Here is a 20,865-nt window from a genome sequence, read left to right on the forward strand (position 1 = left end):
ACAATGAAGCAACAGTGACTATATAGAAAAATGGGCTAGAGCTGATGACAATCATTGGCAGCTCACACTATAATGCTTTCTCTACAAGTTATTGTCTCAAGACATCTGGCAGCAAATCCTCTGGATTCTTCTTCTACTATGTCTTTTGCAACTGAAATTCTAAGTGTGTAATACTTCATGGCAACTTAGAACACTTAAATGGTTAAGCATCTCCATACCTTAAATTTGTGGACCAGCTTTGTTACCTTTCTAGAACAATAACTCTCTGGTGTCATACATCACTCAAACCAACTAATTCTCACTCAAACCACTACTTATTAAATCTACCTTTAGATGAGCAGTACCTGCATTAGATGCAGCTGCATACCCTTTTAGCAAATGGATATACATACCACGCTCAGACTGAGCAAACCAAACAAACCAACAGCAACCAGTACTTGTGTCCATTTGTCTTCAACGAGGCAGAGACAGGCCAGGTCTCGATAAACACAACAAATATACGGTGCAGGCAGAGGAAATAAGCAGAAGCTGTAAAGACAGCAGCAAAGTGAAACAAATTAGACAAGTTTGCACACAGTCAGCGATCTGGGCCGAGGACAATGCACAACGTTACTGCCACAGTTAGAAGCAAATGCTCCTCATGCAACAACAAAAAACACGTTTTAGCTGTAAACAGCACGACTGCGCGGAATTGGTTGATATTCTAAAAACAGCACATACAACAATTAAAGCAGACACATTACTTGTGTCATCTCTCTTCTTGCTGTTTCTACAATATCGGTCACGATTGCAAAGCTACGCACATGATCTATGAACGAAAGCATACGTGCATATAAAGCTTGGTGAGCCGATTCATACTAATATATATATATATATGCTTAATTTTGAAAATTCCCGTAAAAGTGATAGTAGCAGCAGCAGTAAAGTGGTTTCGTTTACCAGCTCGCTGACAACGTACGTATTGTATGATTTAACTCCACGGCTCGCAAAGGAGCTACTAAGAAGCTTTAAGTGAAGGAAATACGCTTTCGTTATCTCACTGCAACGAATGAAAGCCTCTGACGCCCATACCGCGATCAGCAGTGAGAAAGGTAATTAAATGCAGCAATGCGCTGCACGGGTAAATAAGAAGGGCATAGCGTAGTCATCCTATAGATATGGAGAAAAATAGACTTAAGAACGCGATAAACATCATAGGACGACATCCACGCTAGTTGAGTGCATGCATTTCTGGCGCGTGGAAGATGTCGCTGTTTTTTTGTTCATTTTTTTTACATCGGTGCAACGCGTAGAAACTGCAGTGTTGAAGGCACGAACGAATAAATTATACTGCGATCACTGCGGGACCTGCGACCACCGTTTCGTGTTCACTTCGAATTTCGAGATCGCATCGACCACAGCTCGAATGCGCAACCGGTTTTTTTACGTGTCAGCAAGAGAACGGGTAATCGCACAACACTTACCGTTGCTCTAAGTACGTCGCGGTAGCACCAGCAGCTGGGCAACAAATGTCATCAAGCCCTGGCCCACCGCAGTGTCCGCAACTTGAAGCTTCTAAGCATTCGCCAAAAACTAAAAGCGGACCACATCCATACGTACGCGCGCGAACGAGACGCAAGCCATGCCGTCTGAGTTCGAGAGTAGTTATTTCGTAAAAGCAAAAACAAGCAACAATGCGACGTCACATCCTGCGAAAAAAGAGGTGTTCTCCTTTCTCACCTTCTCTCAGCTTACGCATGCGCAGTGATCACGGAGCCCTCGGGGGCGATGTTCAGGTTCATGAGGTGCCAGAAACCCAGTAAAGCCACAGAACACCTGGTAAAGCCAACGGCCGTAGAGTTTCTCACTATAACACCTAGAGGGTAATCTGGCGCCACCGTCTATGGGAGTTTCTTAAGGGGGCACCGTGCCGTCATGGGAATGACGGTATATGTGTCTGCGAGGCTCGTGTTGGCTGGTGCTGTAAGAGGCTTCGTCTAAAACGTGGATATGGCAACGCAAATAACGCATTCTCAAAGTAAAATCTTCATAAAATCTTTCCATTCACGCATATTACATCTTTACTCACCCAGGATGCATGACCAAGCGAAGAAAAGCAAGAACAGACGACCAACTGTTTCAAAGCGAGCGCGAACCTTGTCGTCTGTCCTCCAACTTTAGTGGCCCGCTGATACTTTTTACGTAACATGTAGTCGTACACACAATAACAAGTTCTCATAGTTAAACAAAACATGTTTTCGTGTAATAATAAAGCTAGAACAGCTCTTCACGTGCTGCTTTAGTAGAAAGTGAATCATTGTGACAGACGGAACGGTACTTGCCAAGCGCGTCTACATGGTACGCTGTCTGCGTGCGTCTAATTGTCGTACAAAAATCCCTCACGTGACCTGATCCTAGGTGCCTAGGGACAGGATCGTTTAGGGACTTTTGAGAAGGCATGATGGTTGCGGCGACAGTGCGGCTTTCGCCATCTGTGCTTTCGCCTCGGTGAGCTCTGGCAGTACAGAATCTGCGTTGTGTGACCCGTGCTTCCTTGACAATTGAAATGTCGAAGTGGCCTAGCGCCTCGGCAGCGAAGTTCTGCGAACCGCGATGCCGTGGCGTGCGTTGAATCTCCGGCCCACGCCGACCGCTGGTCGTGTGTCTCCGCAGTGGGTTCAGTATTTGTTGGCTAAAAGTCGCGCAGTAGTAGTGGTGTGGCATGTCGGCTTTAAGTCTCGGTGAACTCTGGTGGTGTTAGATCCGTATTTCTGAAGAATTCATTGGTGCTGACGATTGAAATATTTAAGTGGCGTAGCGCCACGGCAATGCAATTTGCGATCCGGCGCTGTGCAGCAGCGTCGTCGTGTTCGCCCCTTTTCGGCAGCGTCATCACATCGCACATGCACTTTTACTTGACGGGACTCGTAGGCGGAGGTATTGCACGTGTTTTTCGCCACGACTTACGTAAGTAATATAATGCATAAGGTGGTGTTTGCTCACAACTGTTCACGCGTCCTTGAAATAGGGCAGCGCATGTTTTCAATCGTGTTCAGCGCTAGTGCACTATCCGTCACTTCATGTGATTTACTTTTATCGTGGGCTCTACGACAATTATCGCGTAGTGCTGTGAACATAACGGAGCTTTAGTGATGTCACATGATCTGCCAGAATTCCACGAAATGCAGAGTAGATGTTTAATACTATTCGTACTAAGGGCGCGATAAGCACAGTGAGGTGGAGCCTAATACTGTGCCCTGCAATCTTCAGCTGCATTTGTGCCCGTTTTTCGCGCTCTTAGTTTTAGCAACGGGACGCAGGGTTCGGTGCAAAGTTGGGACGAATGAATGTGTATATACGTCCGCAATAACTTCATCGCAACACATTTGTTACCCTGAACGTACTGCCCCGCCCGCTTTACTATAATCTCAGGTGCTCTCGAACTCTCTATTTGCCGGTATTTTTATTTTCACGTGCTGAATAGTCCTACCGCAATACATATATATAGTGAGGTGAAGCTGATTAATGTTGCCAATTGCTTTGACAGTGTCAGATCTAACAGTTATAGAATGACATGGCCAATACAACAGCTCACACCTTCACTTTAACAATTCTATTAGGACTGTCCAACTAATCTTACAGTACAGAAAAGCAACGTAAACACCTCAAGAGTTGATTAGCAAGTAATACTGGAAAGTTCAAGTCTAGTGACCAAGGGTGTGGTGAAGTGCTTTAAACATTCAACCAACACACCTTAAGTGCTTAAAAATTTCTAGCATATTGATGCAGGCTGATCAGACTTACTTTGATATTGGTTGTTTTACAATGAAAATAATAGTACTGCATAAGAGGACGCAAGCGACTCGTGTGCTGCTTGGTTATGCAAACCACATGGGTGCCAGAAATACCCAAACATGGTGCTTGTTTACACACGCTGCTTGCGTCCACTAATCTAAAGCTCTCTAATGTCAGCAGTATAAAGAGAGGCTGTAAAAATATGGCTTTGAATTTCACAACTCCAATTTTGTTTCTTCTGTACTTGTACAACCTATGGTTTCGTGACAGCATCTGCCTAGCTCATTGCCACATTTTGCGACAAAAGCAGTGATGATTCAGTCAGAGTTGCCTGTCCTAATATTACTCCAATAATTCTTTAAACAGTTCATTTTTTAAGCACGAAGCATGTCATGCCCAACTAGAAAATTAACCATGCAATAATCTACTAGAAGAGGCTAAAAAATCAGCAGTCTTCTAAAGTCAGCTTGATTTGCAGCTGCTAAAATTGGCTATTATTGAATTAGGGCAAGGAAGAAACGGCTTGAATAAACATGTCTCATCAGAAAGTTGCGGTGGTGTGCTGCAGGCTAAAAGCCGTTTTGGCATTTGTCTACCTCTGTCCCAAAACCAGGCACCACAGCCAAGGCGACTTCACTTGGCTTTGACAGCTTCAAATTCGCTTGCACAAGCACGTAATACTCAGTCGAGGTGAGCTCAATGCACATCACCCGCACTGGGGATGCAAAGACATACGGCCAAGAGGATGCCACCTTGACGAAGTAGACACCACAGAGTGCACATGGCAAAGATGGAGTCATTTTTCAGATGTTGAGGAATCTTGCCGAAACAAGGAAGCAAGCACTATTGCTTGTAATCAATGAAATCTGGAATATTGGAATTCCCCACAGAGTGGAAACACTTGGTCATGATGCCACTACCGAAACCAGGCAAGAAACCTGACACCATAGACAACCTTTGATCAGTCTCACTCACATTGACAGTGTGCATATTGACTGAAGGAATGTGCCTCGCGAGGCTGAACCAGCATCTGGGAAAGACAATAGCCTCTTTCTGCATCAAACTATCGTCAATGCCAGCCGCTTTGGAGGAAAGATGTATGGGTTCTTAGTCACAGTCCAACCAAGAAGGACGTTGAGCACAGTCTGCAATGAGGAGGTACTGGTGGCCTTTCGTGAAGCCTGCCCAGTCATTAGTGGTGTGAAAGCCTCTAATGCAACCATATGTTTGAATATGAAGTTATAGTAAACAGCCAAAGACTTTTACCAACTGCACAGGTGGAAATGCAGGTAAAACCCGGACCAGCACACTTGGTTGCAGGAGTGATTCGCTGATCAGGTAAGAAGGTGACTTAACAGTTGGTGATAAGGTACACCGAATGCAGGTATGCGCAATATGTATACATACTGTTAGGCTGAAACAGATTTTCTCCAAAGCAATATCAAAAGCTCAATTTTGTTTAGGATGCCACTCATGTGCTTTAGGTAAGTGTGGACATCATCATCATCAGTCTGGTTACACCCACTGCAGCGCAAAGGCCTCTCCCATACTTCTCCAACTACCCTGGTCACGTACTAATTGTGGCCATTTTGTCCCTGCAAATTTCTTAACCTCATCCGCCCACCCAACTTTCTGCCGCCCTCTGCTACGCTTCCCTTCCTAGCAGTGTGGACAGGGTTATATACAGCGGCATAGGCAAATGATACAACTAGATACAACTGTTATGCGTAATATTTTTTTCTGGACTAAATTCTTGCTCCTTGAACTCATTCGAGATCATTAACTGTAGCACCAAAGTAGTGGAACACTACCGAACAAAGGCATGTAGCGTGCACATCTCAATTCTTATGCCAGTCTTCTTTTTTACACCAATAGCTGTTATGGGCCAACTCCCCTGGTTCTGATGTCTACTGGTGTTGTCACTCTAATTCCCAAATTTATTGCTAGAATATTGCAGATAAAGTTCTCATTGTGATGTGTGGATTCAAACATATGATCAAAAGATTGGCAGTCCACAATTCTACATTTCAGCCACTCTGCTGAAGGTACAGTCGTGGCGAATGCCGATCCTGGAGAGTACGATCTAGCCAACAGGTGCCATGATTGGCTAACACCTGTTCAATGTCTGCGTGCTGTATATAGAGCTGGCGTCCACGCCTTCAAATTCTTACTCATCACTTTCCCCACTTGTGAAGGCAGTACTATGTTAATTTTTCTTCTTACATGTAATGACAGTGATTGGGTGCATCTGCTTTATTAATCTTCTAGTGCTTGGCTTCTCAGATTTACTGGATGGGGCTGGTTGATGGGGCAGAGCGCGAGACCTAGCAATGGGTAGCTCAAATATAGCTTTGAGAAAACCAAATTAATTCAGCAGTAAGAAGAGAAGCTGAAGGGTTGTTTTGGTGGAGACCAGTGACCAAGTCTGGATAGGAAAGAGGAGGAAGAAAAGTAGCCTTTCCACTTCAACTCTGGGAGGCACAACTCCCACTTATTTTACTTCTTTAAAGGAGATTACTGACTTGCACTGGCAAGTGTTCACTTCAACAAACACCGAATGAAGCAAGCTTCCTGCGCATATTTCACCATTTATTGCATCACTTTCACAGTATGAGTGGAACTCCAATTTTCGTTATGCCACAACTTGCCCAATCTTGTGTTTTGCAGTAGGATTTTAGCAGTGCTATTAAGGCACTTACATATTCGTGAATAGTAGTAGAGAAAAAAAGTAAGAAAACAGTGGCTCTTTGTGCATCGACTATGCATGCACCTGGTGCTCTCATGTCCATTTTTTCCGCTATCTGCTAAACCGTTCTAAACAAGAAAAGCTCATACACAATTATTGTGCAGAGTCAGACAACTAAACCAGTATCCTTGGTAAGCAAGGTTTATTTATTTGGTGACATTTTCTGTGGCCCTGCTATTGGGCTTTCTTTTCATCCTTTTCCGCTGTGCAGATTCATTAAGAAGTGACAAGACAGTTTGACAATTTTAATAATTGAAAGACTTAGCGAAACCTTTTTTGGGTTGTTTTTCCTTGCTTTCAGACTCTGCACATTGCCTTTTAAGGCATGTTTTAAGTGTTTCTTTTTTTTTATGGAGAGGGCATGTTAACATCTTTTACACCATGTCAATTATGTGGTGCCATAGTGCGTTCTTGGATGGAGTCTTGCCCTTTCATTCAGTAAAATGTTTTTTTGTGTCGTAGGCCGTTTTACATTTGAGTATGAGTGTAGCATTTCGCTAAGTTTTGCCTCTGTCACCCAAGCTTGCTACCCACTGCTGTTGACATGTGACACACATGTGACTTTTGTTCAATAAAAGGAAGTCTGCCACTTATCCTGTGCACTGGTTATCTTTTTGAATTACAATTTGTTGCCTATATTAGTTCTTTTGTTGTATCTCAGATTAGGAATGGCTATCAAAGTTGACATCATTTAATCATATTGCACACAATGTGGATGATATGTACTTGCAATATATGGCCACCATAAATAGAAGTTAATTCAAGAATAGTGCCTTTGCATGGTGGGGCAGCCATGAATTGTAGCTATAAGTTACCAGCACTGCAAGTGGCACTGTTTGTGCAGAATATTGTTCAACTCTACTACTTTCAAACATCATTGTTTGTATCTGCATTTGTATAGCTCCAGTTCCTGTGAACAACACGCATCTGGCAGAAGAGTGGCTTGCACCTGCAGTGGGGCCCAATGAATAGCCAAATTTCTGCCCGTTTTCATGTGATTAGCATATTAGTTGAGGCAGTCGTTCTTATAGTAAACTGTTTGCGCAGTGTAGAAGCCACTGCGAGTGTCAGGATCTTGTACACATCTTCAGCTTTGCAGGGGACACAGCATCTGGCACACAGTGTGTCACAGGCCATGTTTTTGGGGCAAGTTGGGTTTACTCAATTGCAAAGAGAGAACCAAGCTTGTTGGATATGAATTAAACCGCCCGTACACTCGGTGGCCTTCTTCATTTTGTGTGACATATATGGTTATAGCTACCCTTGCTTTATGCACTTCTTGTCCGGCAGCAGTTTTGCTTTTGAAACACTCAGGATAGCTTTCATCAAGCTGGACAGGAATAGCACTGAAAAACCAGCAGATGTTAATTGTTGCACTTGTCATGCGAAGCTTCCTACAGTATGATGAGGACAGAAATTAATGAAGGTGTTCCTCAAGGCCTTCTAGCTTGTCATGAGTTTGGAGCAACGTGATGTATAGCACTTTTCTGATCGCATACTATAGGTTCAGCAGGTGTGGCCATGGTTGAAGTGCAGTGCAAGGTCAAGAAAACAGATATCTATGAGCAGCACACTGGTAAAGGAGACGCTGGGAAAACTAGTGGGAAGCCTGTTGAACATCTAATTGACCAAGTTGCTGGCTTCATCAGGCAAACTGTGATAAAGAGAAGGAAGTCACATCAGAAGGTTTTTGCATATAGACACTGCTAAGGTTCTCAGGCACGTCTCTTGTAACATGCCAACAAATCTTAGTGCACAGGCTATGCATGACCAACTACATATGCCTTCTGTTTGGACAAAGAACTGCTCATTGTAACTGATGAAGATGGAGTGGACAAAAAAAAAGGCAGCTCCACTAATCTGGTTTCGCTGGTATCAGCAGTGCTTTGTAAGTATGCATCGCCATACTCCCCACTGCCTTCTTGGTTGACATCAGCAAGGACCGGCTAGAGGCAAGGGGTAATAGACATCTTTACAAGCTAAAAATTCATGCATGCATGGAGAGCACATTGTGTCCAAAAAGTAGGCACTTCACAGGGGCACTGGAGAAAAAACAGATTTTGACAGTGGCCAAAGGCAAGCTTATCTGCTACTAAACACCCAACACTGTTGCCATGTGACTCCTCTGAAACAATCCTTCTGAAAGAAGAAATCATCCTTGTGCATCCATAAAGAGGGCGGATAGGCAAAGCCCCTTCAGCAATGCGGCCAGCTTCAAAAGGCCCACTTGGCACATCCTGAATGCTTCCTTCTTAGACTTTGCTGGGTGCAAGCATTCTACTGTCCAAAAGTTGTCATTGAGAACACTGTTGGCTTGGTGGCAATACAGTTCAGAAGCGATTGCAAGAAACCTTTCTTCCGAGTTGGTCTGGAGGCTCATGGTGCTCACAAAGCGACACCATGAGACAAGCAAGGTGACCGGATGCCTCCAAGCCCTTGTTCGTGTATCACACTGTTCTGTTAGTAACAACCATCAGATCTGAAACCAACAAGCTCAAGTTCAGCATTCGTGTGGTTACTGTGGAGGATCCATAATAGCACAAAACAGAAAACTGAAGGGAAAGGATAAGGCACCATTTAACACCTAGTATTGCTGCAGCCCACCCCCTTTTATTCTGTCTGGTCATGCTACATTTTTTTCTATATATAGGCATGAACTTATCCTGTGCACAGCTTATTGCAGAGAGCATAGGTGATGTTCCCAATCGGTGTCCGATTTTTATATACACTATATGCTGGCTCAAAGAGGCTCGAAACACTGCAATGGAAGCTTCTAATAGAAAAGGTGCCTGGAAAAAAAAAAAAGCTGTGCTGCAACCATCTTGGCAACATCTTCTCCCCTTAATAAAAATTGTGCTTCCGTATAAACTTCAGCCCTCCAGTTTAGAGTAAAGTACCAGTGCACTTATGAAAAACGAATCAATTCTCAAAGAGCATGTGCAGTCCAGCCAGAAGCATAGGTATGAATCCGCATTGTGCTGCTGCATTGAAGGTGAATAATGCGTTACAAAATGACGAATGTGCCTTAGTAAGCTTCCCTGCAATATGAATTTGTAATGTACAAAGAATTGTCAATTAAGCTTACCAAGAGCACAGATGCACTTGCAAATTATATCACAATTGAAAATAATGAGCAAACCTATGTGCCCTTTCCACTATTAGTATGCTTTACTGCACAATGCTTATTTCCACCTCTGGATTGCGGTGTAGCAAGCTACGAAAGAAACGTTGCATAATTGAGCTTTTTAAGATTAACTTTTTTGCAATACACCTATGTTCTGCGGTGAAGCCTAAGCAATGTACTGCGTTGAAGCATACTAAAAGTGGAAAGGGGCCACTGTCACTGGACATAAAAAGAGTTCTTTAATTATACCCTATGATTATGCACTCGCACAACCGCCGCCTCTCAGGTCGCCTGAGTGTACATACTATGCTGGGTGATAGCGGCCCCCTCCCACTTTTAGTATCCTTTACCGCGTAACTAAAATGCACTGCGGCGAAGAAGCAGTACATTTGTATTGAGTGAATAAACAAATGGTTTTTACAACAGTACAGAAATAAACGCGCACCACGCATCAGTCTACCACATGGAAGAGCGTCGCAACAAAAGGTAGCTGATTCACACAGGCTGTGTAGCCCACTTATCAGTCGTAAAGGCTATTCTGGGTAATTCATAATTTCACACACACAGAAATATGTTTATATGTTTACGTTCGTACTCCTTGCGTAATAAGACTTCCAGAACTTCCACAACAGGTAGTAATTTACAACACACAAACGAAAACAACAGATACATATGCCTTGTTCTCAACTCGGTCGTCATGCAAATGACATATAGCACGGAAAAACGTGAACATGCTGTGTGTTAGCATCGTAAACTTCATACTAGGCAAGGAGCACACCACAATCCCGCGACAGCCGCTAATGAGACCAAAACGGGAGCACATATCTGTGAACGTGCAAATGGAGACCCTAAGCCACTCTGCTCCTCCACCACCCCCCGCTGCACGGCTGAACCACTCGTTTCAAGCACAGCGCACCTAACACACATTCAGCACTGAACAGTGGGCGGTCGACGCAGTCGCATTTACATGACTTGTAGCGAGCAGCACATCCCTTGATGTCCGTTAAGCAAAGTCGGACACGGCGACGCCACATCGCGGTTCGCAGAACTTCGCTGCCGATGCGCTAGGCCACTTCGACATTTCAATTGTCAAGCAAGCACGGGTCACACAACGCAGATTCTCTACTGCCAGAGCTCACCGAGGCGAAAACCGCACTGCCGCACCACCACTACTCGCGGCTTTCCGCCAGGTAACGCAGAACCTACAACCAACACACAAGCAACGCACGTATGTTCCGCTGAATGCGTACATCGTGATTTACATAAGTCATGGACTTAGCGATCGCTTTCTGTAAACTTAATATTAACGCACCACCTTCATAAAGCCATCAAGTATGCGTTTTTATATGACAAAGCACAAGGTGACCTGTACTTGTTGTCAGCTGTTTCAATTGTAATTGCGCTGGCCACATTGACCAGTAGCAACAGGGCGGCGCCCTAGAGGTTCCCACTTTTCCGGCCCAGCTTTTCCTCTAGAGTTGTTCTACTAACTCTATGAAATCTAGAGGAAAAGCTGGGCCGGAAAAGTGGGAACCTCTAGGGCGCCGCCCTGTTGCTACTGGTCAATGTGGCCAGCGCAATTACTATTGAAAGAGCTGAAAGCAAGCTTATGCTTTCTGATCTAAAAACGCATACCTGATGGCTTTATGAAGGTGATACGTTAATATTAGGTTTACAGAAAGCGATCGCTAAGTCCGAGACTTATGTAAATCACGATGTACGCATTCTTGCAATAAAGGATGACGCGAATTTCGGTTTCGAATCTGTTTTTTGGATGCGTAGTAGTTTCGTACAGTTTAGGTTTGACATGCGATCGCGCGTCAACATCGGACGCTATGGCACACACACTCGTGCCTTGTGTGCCACCGAAGCCCCGAAGTGCTCTGGCATATACCTTCACATGTAAGTAAACAAATGTATCTCCTTGTTGAGAATATCACGCGAATAGGCAGCTCTTGTGGTGCATCACAATCGTTTGAGAAGCGTCACAGTAGAGCATTTTTCTGCATGCGGAGCGGTGTTTTTATTTGCAGGTTTCCCTTCAGTAGGAAATTGCTGCACAGGCGGACCAGCGCACCGGAATTGTACTGGCGAAGCCGCAAGCAACTCAAAGAATCTGTTTAATTGTTGCACTTTGAACAATCATGCTTCTACAAAGGCCACAGCAGACAAACAGCCTGATGCCGAGTATTTCTGTGCCACGAAGTAATCAAGAGGCGAATGCCTAATGCGGACGAAATCGAGTGCATCGAGACTTAGAACGGCAGAAAGCTCAGCTACTTGGTAAGGATTCATTATGCAAAACAGAGGTGAGGTGTGCAGACAGGACACAAGAGTAGAGAAGTGGGCAGCGCTCCTGTTGTTTGCTTGTAAATACTCCACTCTTGTGTCCTGTCTGCACGCCTCACCTCCGTTTTGCATAACGAGTGCATCAACCCACATATGAATAGCGTGGGCGTTTTATTAACTGTGTAATATTTTCAACACTTCCTTGCATGCCATTTCATGTGGAATATCTTTTCTGGTCACAAATTTGTGCAGCGAATCTATTTGCATGATTGACTCCGGGCCTGCGGGAACGTTCACTTGCACTTGATGCTGAGTCTTTTACATGTATCCATAAACTGAAGATATGCACTTCAGATCCCTGCGAGCATTTTCAAAATTTAATTATTTTAAACAACAGGCACATATGCAATACTGACATAATCCCGAGTACCACTAAGCAGCTGGGACACATTTTTGTTGACCATACTCGCAGGTAAAATAAGTAGATCATGTGGACAGCTCCAGCTCATTCTCCTTAAATCAGTGTGTACAAGGGGTATGCAAAAATAATTTTTTTCTCGCGCACCGATTATTTTGCTGTATAAGCAAGAGAACCCACCACGTTAGTGTAACGTATCTTGCACATCACACTAATATGTGCTTTAATTTACCAAGTGAAATGAGTTACTTTTATGGCTCATTCAGTCATATCACACTGCAAGCTGCATTCATCAATCTTCAATTGGATTTTGCAAATGTTTAATGAAACATGTTTCCCTTTTATGCAGATATGCAATGGCAAGCCCTTCCGTGTGTTCCAAAGGTAAAATTTAAGCTCTAAATTAAAAAAGACATTTTTAGTCAGAAACAAGCAAAAATGGTGAATGCAAAGTATCGAAGCCCAAGGTACAGAAATTATGAGAAGTGTCGAATGATTTTAAGGAAAGAGTCATATTTGAAAATGCAAGACTCTTTAGTGGAGGTCAAGCAAGTCAATATAGGTAGAATACTCTGCAAAATTATGCGAGTGAGGGGATGTCAAACAATGGGTCAGGAAATGCGTTGTTTTTCTGCAAAACAAAAGCTGATTGCCATTACATAAGTCATTTTAGCATCATGAGACTGGTGCTTGATAAATTCAGAAATAAACCAAAGACAAGCAAAAATAAAAAAACAAATTAATGATGCTCTCTCCACACTGGGATAAATAAAAACAAACACATCACATCTAATGTGGACATATCAGACGCCTTGTGAAACACTAAAGGAAAAATTCAGTTTCGAGCTATGGAACTTGCCGCATAGATGTGGGGGCCTTGCACTAATAGTGATAGTTACCACTGCATTTAGAAATTGAAAGCATTCGTGCACAAGGATGATTCTTTATATTTTTGGCTACCACTTCAAATGCCTCCACCAAGTGTTACAATGCTGCACGCAGCCATACTAAGGATCTCGCAGCAACACCTGCAGGTAAAAAGCAAAAGCAGTCAAAGTCCTGGTGTGTACAGGACACTATGTTTGAAAATTTTTGGGCAAGAAGAGTGCAAGAAGCAGACATAACTGCATTGATTTCAATAATTTCCCATTTGAATGGCCTTTTCTTTTTGCTTAGACAATCCCTCATACAGACTCCGCAAGCCAAGAGGCCATGGAGGCAAATGCAGGTAAGAGGCAAGAAGCAATAGCACTGGTATCGACATTCATCTAATTTCTTTCTTTTTCTTTCGTTTAGGCAGCCAGCACAGCTCGAACAGCCACCTTGACTGCGGGTGTGTCACCCTAGTCGCCAAGGAAACATTTGAGGAAAAGCGGCAGGCAATGTGAACAGCCACTTCTCCATGTAAACGATACTCTTTCTCTCGGATGACTCCTACGCCTCGCCACGCCAGCACACTTGTGCACAAAGATGCCGTGGAGGCACGTGCAGGTCAGAGGCAAGAAGCAGTGGCACTGGTGTCGACATTCACCCAATTTCTTTTTCTTACACTGAGGCAGCCAGCACGCCTCGAACTGCCACCTTGACTGCAGGTGTGTCAGTAGATTCCTGTTGTACATATGCTCATAATAAACTTCAGTAAACTTGAACTTGATAATAAACTTGAAGGCAAATGGGACATTGATGCATTGTATTTTTGAACATTTATTGTACACATACAATATATGTTACACTTTGCAGTGCTACAGAGCGTATTTTGAAGCTTCCCCCTATATTTTGCACCTTTAATTACGTATGTGTTGTGTGGCCCTCAATGCAGTTCATGTTGTAGCAGCTGCTTTGTCTGTGTATCGCACATTGGCTTAAGCTCGTGATATCCACATACTTCTCTCACATATACAAAATAAAGTTCTATGTAGTCCTCAGTGTTACAACAAAAAATGAAAGTAAACAATCCGATCGTGGAATTGTGTTTATTACAGTGATTCCTATGACAGTTACTGACAAGTTGACAACTTGAACTGGTCAATTGGTCCATAGCCTCCTCTATTTTTCAAAAATAAAGGAGGCTATGGATCCGTCATGGCAAGGAATTGTATGTATACATAAAAAGAGGGGGGTATGTGTGTGTGTGATTGTAGTAGGGGGTATAGGATTAGGGCGGTACGAAAAAATGTACCAACACCGTCCTCTAGACCCATTGCGTTAAGGTACCGTAACAAAGCGTATTATGCATAAAGTTCACACAACCAACTCTGGTATTACTGCACACGCCAGGCGACGCGAGCTACATTTGTCATGACGCATTCGCGACTGCACCGGATGCCCTCCATATTATTCTCTTTAATCGTGCACACTGCACCGAGGCAAAAGAAACATCATGGGCGCAGGTGCCTTTAAGGTATCTCGACCACGACCTCTCGACCTTGCGAGGCTCTGCTGCGCGTGCCAGGGGAGCTGTCCGTGCGAACATTCCCTGGCACACACCTGCCTCGGCGGCCCCAACCTACGTACCGTTCTGCTTCGAGCTTTGATCCCCCCACTGTCCCTTGGGTGCCCTGGAGTTCCTGCGCCGCCTGCTTTATTATAATCTCAGGTGCTCTCCTGAGACTTCCGTTTGTAAGTTACATGTGCCCTACCCCAAATGGATCAGTGCTTAAAATAATAAAAAAGCCCGATATATCGTCGCGACGATAGATCGCGAAAGCGGCTTTTGCAACATACCGCGCCCGTGCGAAGAGAATTACGGAACGCCAACGAGGAATCTGACCACAGCTTCGAGCTCGTAACCTCGTCGAGTGACACTCCTGCAACAGGCGTGACCGCTGAAAACCGCATACCACCGGAAACTTCAGCAGGATCATCCCTCGGTTGCATAACTGCCACCTGTACGGCCAACATGGACCACACCCACACCGTCCCGCAACATAGAATAAAGAACCAACTTATAAAGCCCAAACACACGGCTGCACGCACACATCACGACAGTACAAGCGAGACGCCATGCTGCTACGCTGCTACTGTTGCCGGATTAAAACTGACTATTGTCACCAAGTCTAGCAAGCGTCTCAGGAGCTGGCAACCTCGGCGCTTAGCAACATGGCGGCGCTCTTGCGGTTCCCGATTTCAATGCAGTAGGTCGTGGCATGGACCCTATGGGTAGCTTGTCCTCTAGAGTCAGTATAGTAACTCTATGGGCTTCAAGAAGGCCAGTGGTGCCTAAATCGACCGCTGGATAGACGTCTTCACATTCTAATAAAATATGCTCCGTCGTTTCCCTAGCTTTACCGCAGCAAGCACATGCTTCTTCTTCCTTCTTATATCTCGCTTTATAGGTGCGTGTTCTAAGGCATCCCGATCTCGCTTCGAAAAGTAATGAGCTTCCCTTTGAGTTATCATAAATGGTTTCTTTCCTAATTTCGTTTTTTCCCCTTAAGTAGTTACTCATGGCAGGTTTCTTTTCCATTGCCGCCACCCATGAGATTAATTCAGCCTCTCTGACTTTCCGCTTGACCTTCTTTGTTGCTGTGTTGCCCACCCCACAGGCCGCATACTTGCTGGTAAGCTTCCTAGTTCTTTTCCTCCACTGTGAATCAATGTTTTGCCTGTACAGATACCTGAACACTCTCCCAGGCCATTTACTTTCCTCCATATTCCTCAGCCGTTCTTCATACTCAATTTTACTGCGAGCTTCCCTCACTTCAGAACTAGTCCAGCCCATATCACCTTGCACAGCTTCATTTGTAGTCTTCCCGTGAGCGCCCAATGCGAGGCGACCCACTGACCTTTGGTTCCCGTCGAGTCCTGATTGTACCCCTGATTTAAAGCAAACAACCGCATTTCCAAAAGTAAGTCCTGGAACCATTACCCCTTTCCACATACCTCGGAGGACCTCGTACCTATTGTATCCCCATAGCGCTCTGTGCTTCATTATGGCTGCATTTCTCTTCCCCTTGACTGTTATGGTTTTTTCCTGTGTTTCCATATATCCGTTGCCTTCGTTTATCCATGTACCAAGGTATTTATATTCTGTTACCCGAGGTATTTCTTGGCCCTGTATCTCCACTGTCTGTTCACTGTTTTCATTGAATACAATAACACCTGATTTTCTAACACTAAATTTCAAACCTAAATTGTTGCCTTCCTGTCCACAGATATTAGCCAGGCGTTGCAAATCACTTTGCTTGTTTGCGAGCAACACAATGTCGTCCGCATAAAATAAACCTGGGAGTTGCTGCTCTATTACTGTACCTGCCTGTTTGTATGAGAGATTAAACCCGATATTACTTCCTTCTAGCGCCCTCTCCATCCTCACCATGTACATCCGTTTCCTGTTGTACAGCGCCACCTGTGGTCGCATACTTTAGTTCACGACGCCACCGCTACGCTTATTTCCGTAGCACTGTGGAAGGTACAGTTTCCCTTCTCTAAGTTTGTATAGGTGTTCTGTGGTAGAGCGCTGACGAGCGGACCAGCGCTGCCCAGATGTTCTTGAGCGCTGACGAGCGGACCAGCGCTGCCTATACGTTCTTGAGCGCGTTAGTCATGGAAATTGCTACAGGTGCGAGGGTCGATTCGTATGATGCATTTGACACTGCTCTGCGGCATTTCCAAGTGCAGACAAATACTTTATTTGTCAAGAAAACATGGAAGTCGATAGATGTTGTGAACGCTCACTTGTCACGCGAGGCAGTAAAACTGGACAGCAAGCTTCGATTTTCATACGCCACTCACCTGCAAGCACGGGGGACGACACAGGACTAATGCCACCGGAGTTCGTCCTAACCAACGGTACGTATAGCGACGAGCTATGTTCCGCGTTTCTGCGTTCTCCCTAGCATCCACGCTGGCGTAACCCTTCGGCAGCGCCATTTTACCTGGCCACGTGTTGCGCGGGGCTCTTATTCCCTCCCCTACGCAGATTAGCATGTCGGCGGAGATGGCTCGGCACAGCAAAAAAGTTTAAAAGGCACTTTTGTTCTTTCTCCAGGACTATGAAGAAGGACTGCCCGGCAAAACTGGTATTAGCGGCGAGGCGTGCGACTCAACAACTGGAAATCACTGCACTTAATTTGCAGCACAATCATGAAGTCAGTAGTGAAATCTACAAGGCATATCCTGAATACCGGCGGCTCGCCACTGAAGAGCTCAGCTTCGTGCAGCCTTTAATGGAGCTAAATGTGCCCCCAAGCATGATCGTCCAGAAACTGAAAGAACAAAGTGGTAAGTAGTCGAGAGTTTTTTTCTCAGTTTGTGAAGGTATTGATTGCATTATTACACATGCCTTGGTTTTAATTTTTTGTATGTGCAGGAAAAACAGTGATTGCCAAAGATCTGCACAATCTGAAGCGTGCAACTCGCACAGAGGATGAAGCAAGCCTACTAGTGGCAGAACTAAAGCACTGCCAAGCCACTTATGGTGCTAGAGCGCTGTCGATCACTGACGAGAATAAGGAGCTGCAAATTCTCTTTATTCAAACGCCACACATGCAGCAAGCATTTAAGTCTTTTCCAGAGGTGCTCCTCCTTGACGCAACCTACCGCACCAACAAACTACGCATGCCCCTGTATGTGATGGCTGTCCAGGATGGGTCCGGAAGTACCCAAGTAATCGCATATGCCTTCGTTGCATCCGAGCAACAGCACGTTGTCAATCAGCTTTTGGAGACTTTTGTTCAAGAGAATCCTGCTGCTGCTGATACACAAGTGGTTGTTGTGTACAAAAATTTCACGGAAATCAATGCCATTAGAATGACGTTTCCAAGTTCACCAGCTGTTCAGTTGTGCCAATTCCATGTCACCAAGGCCTTCAAGAGTGCAGCTGGGCAGCTTGCAAAATCATCAGATGAGCGAGAACGTTTATTGAGTAGTTTCAATGAAATGCTGCTTTCCCCCACACCTGCCAGATACAATGATGCGAAAGCTGAATTTGAAAGGTATGCAAGTGAAGAAGCTGTGAGCTATTACGCAAAGAACTGGGGCAACATTCCTGAAATGTGGGTCCGACACTTATGTGACCGCAAGTTTACAGGTGGAAATAATACAACCAACCGTGTTGAGTCACATCATGCAAAACTAAAGAATGTCCTAGCATCATCATCAAAACTGCCTGAAACAGTGCGCAACATTTTAAAAATGTCAAGCAGCATGCAGCAAGAGGCATGCCACAAAACTATACTGCTGAAAACATGCGAGTTCTATTCTCATCAAGAATCTGAGGGTGTAGAGAAGGAATGTGCCAAGGTGCTAACACCTTATGCCTGCAAAATAATAAAGCAGGAACTGGCAAAGATGCAGGATGACCCTCCAGAGGCCAGAATCGTATCTGAGCAAACTTATGCAGTGGCATCGAGTTGCACTGATGCATGGCACGAGGTCTCTCTTGATAATCATGCGTGCACTATGTACTCGAAAATGAAGCTGCTTTGCCGGCATTTTTTATATGTTTGTGTGAAATTTAGCATTAAACCCGACCTGACAAAGGCTGTTCATAAGCGTTGGTTTAAATCTTACCAACTCAAGTTCATGGGTGGGGCTGCTGAAACCAACTCTGAAGCTGCCAATCACGAAGCACCAGAGATACTCTCTATGCCTGGGCCCTCCTTCGAGAAGATGAATAGAAATCAGCGCTACAACTACGCATTGAGAACGCTTAAAGCTCTTGTCGACAACATGGCCGACTGTCAGCCGGATGTTTTTGCAGAACGCCTTGCGTTCTTAGAATCGGTAAATGCCTCTTGGCTGAAGAGAGATGCCACTTTCACACATCCTCATAATGAGGATGAAATTGTGCAGGCAGATAATGCCTCTGTGCTGGACATCTTGCCTACCACATCAAGTGTACCCCAAGAAGTCGGACAACTGCCTAGCGCATCGCCTGTATCCCAAAAAGAAACCGAACAACCATGTGGCAGACAAACTGATAGTTGCACCAGTGATGTTGGGAGCCAACCGTGCTCATCTAGCAGCGCTTGTGACCTGAAGCTCCCTGAGGTAAAAAGTCGAGGGCGCCCATGCAAGCGAGTCCTCCAAAACCGATACAAGCGGGCAAGAGAAGCTGATGAAGAAGGGCCTGTGGCTTTCAAGTCTGTCTGAAAAGGCCAAAGCGAAATGTAAATACAAAGTACTCATTGCGATTTGACATCCCCTAACTTGTTTTTACATTTTGTCTTTCCAGTGCTACTGGCTGGATTCTCTGACAAAGCCCTTTGTGATCTTGTGCTGAATGGAACGTGCCTGCTCGACGAGGCTGACATTGAAGTTAGGCCAGAGGCCTTACCCAGTGCACTGCTGGACTGCAGGGTTTCCCTGCCAAAGCTAAAGAAGTACTGCACTCCTGATGCTTGGTCCCTACTCATGGCCTCAGGTATGCACTGCAACAAGTATTTACTCGTTGTCATATTTCTGTGTTTAACATGAGCTTTGAATTTTTTATGACAGTTGCTGTAAAAAAGAAAAATGCGCTCTGGATCTGTGGCCTGTGCAAGGAAAAGGATGATGGTGCGCTGAAAATGGTGTGCTGTGACCGTTGTTTGGAGTGGTTTCACTGGTAAGACATGTTAGACTACAGTTATGAATGTGATTGTTTTCTGCTGTCTGAGAAGTACTAACACAGGAAAGCTACGCTTCTTTTTGTGAAGTCTTTTTCTCAGTGAGGGATGGTAGTTTATTTTTTTCCTAAAAATTTCACAATGAGAGTCAAGTACAATGTACAGCCAAAATTTTGTCATGTAATATTGCCTGGCACTTGCAGTGAAATGAAAAAAAGATGCATTTCAGCTCGCATGTTCACATAACTATCTGAACAATTATGAGAGTCTGGTCACCATTACAATAGTGCATTGGTTTCTCTCCTTTTGTTCACTTGCGCTTGCGCATATGTATTTTCCAGGTGCTGTGCTGCAGTAACCAGCGCCGATTTGCAGAAACAGTGGTTCTGTACACAGTGCAAAGGCTGCTATTAAGCGCTCACTCTGATGGAAACCAATAAATATGTTGTATCCCTGAATCTTTCGTTGCAATTCATGCAAATTGGGTCATGCTGCCCATAATGACCTCAGAAATATGTGAGATTCTTGCAGACTGTGATGAGCATGAAACAACTTCATGAACGGAATGCAGAAAATATTAGAAATCCTGAAATTATTGCTGAAACTGAATCGCAGCAATCACACTTTGTAGTGATTTACAGCCGTGCATCGACAGCCAACATGAGACTGCCATGAAGTAGCTGTAAATACGTATAAATCATTCGCGTATAGCGCGGAAGGCTCATGTAAATGCTACTTTTAAGCCTGGCCCACATATTTGTCCATTCTTCCCTTGCTATCAATAGCGTAGCGACTGCTGTCGATATCGCATGTAAAAAGAAAAAAAAAGCCTTTTCTGCTACCATCCACTCTGGTACGATACCTGAGGCCATATTTCGTTGGACACCCGATCACGCCGTAAGGGAAGGTGGAAGCGAAATAATTTCGACCACCAGCGCGCTAAAGCAATATTTTCCCACACGGT

At 44.6% G+C, this 20,865-nt stretch overlaps 1 long non-coding RNA gene and 1 pseudogene across 2 annotated transcripts; both read left to right on the plus strand.

The window, feature by feature from the left end:
- Window positions 1-11,839: 11,839 nt before the first annotated feature.
- LOC142580190 (uncharacterized) lies at window positions 11,840-14,027 on the plus strand. 2 transcript variants are annotated; one of them, XR_012827624.1, is made up of 3 exons: window positions 11,840-11,927; window positions 12,701-13,579; window positions 13,648-14,027. It is a non-coding gene; the product is annotated as an uncharacterized LOC142580190 (long non-coding RNA). The 2 variants fall into 2 exon arrangements; XR_012827623.1 differs by having other exon boundaries at window positions 12,701-14,027.
- Window positions 14,028-17,345: 3,318 nt separating this feature from the next.
- Window positions 17,346-20,349, plus strand: LOC142578536 (uncharacterized; annotated as a pseudogene).
- The last annotated feature ends 516 nt before the right edge of the window (window positions 20,350-20,865 follow it).

Source organism: Dermacentor variabilis, chromosome 4 (genome assembly GCF_050947875.1).
Source record: "Dermacentor variabilis isolate Ectoservices chromosome 4, ASM5094787v1, whole genome shotgun sequence".
Classification (NCBI taxonomy): Eukaryota; Metazoa; Arthropoda; class Arachnida; order Ixodida; family Ixodidae; genus Dermacentor; species Dermacentor variabilis.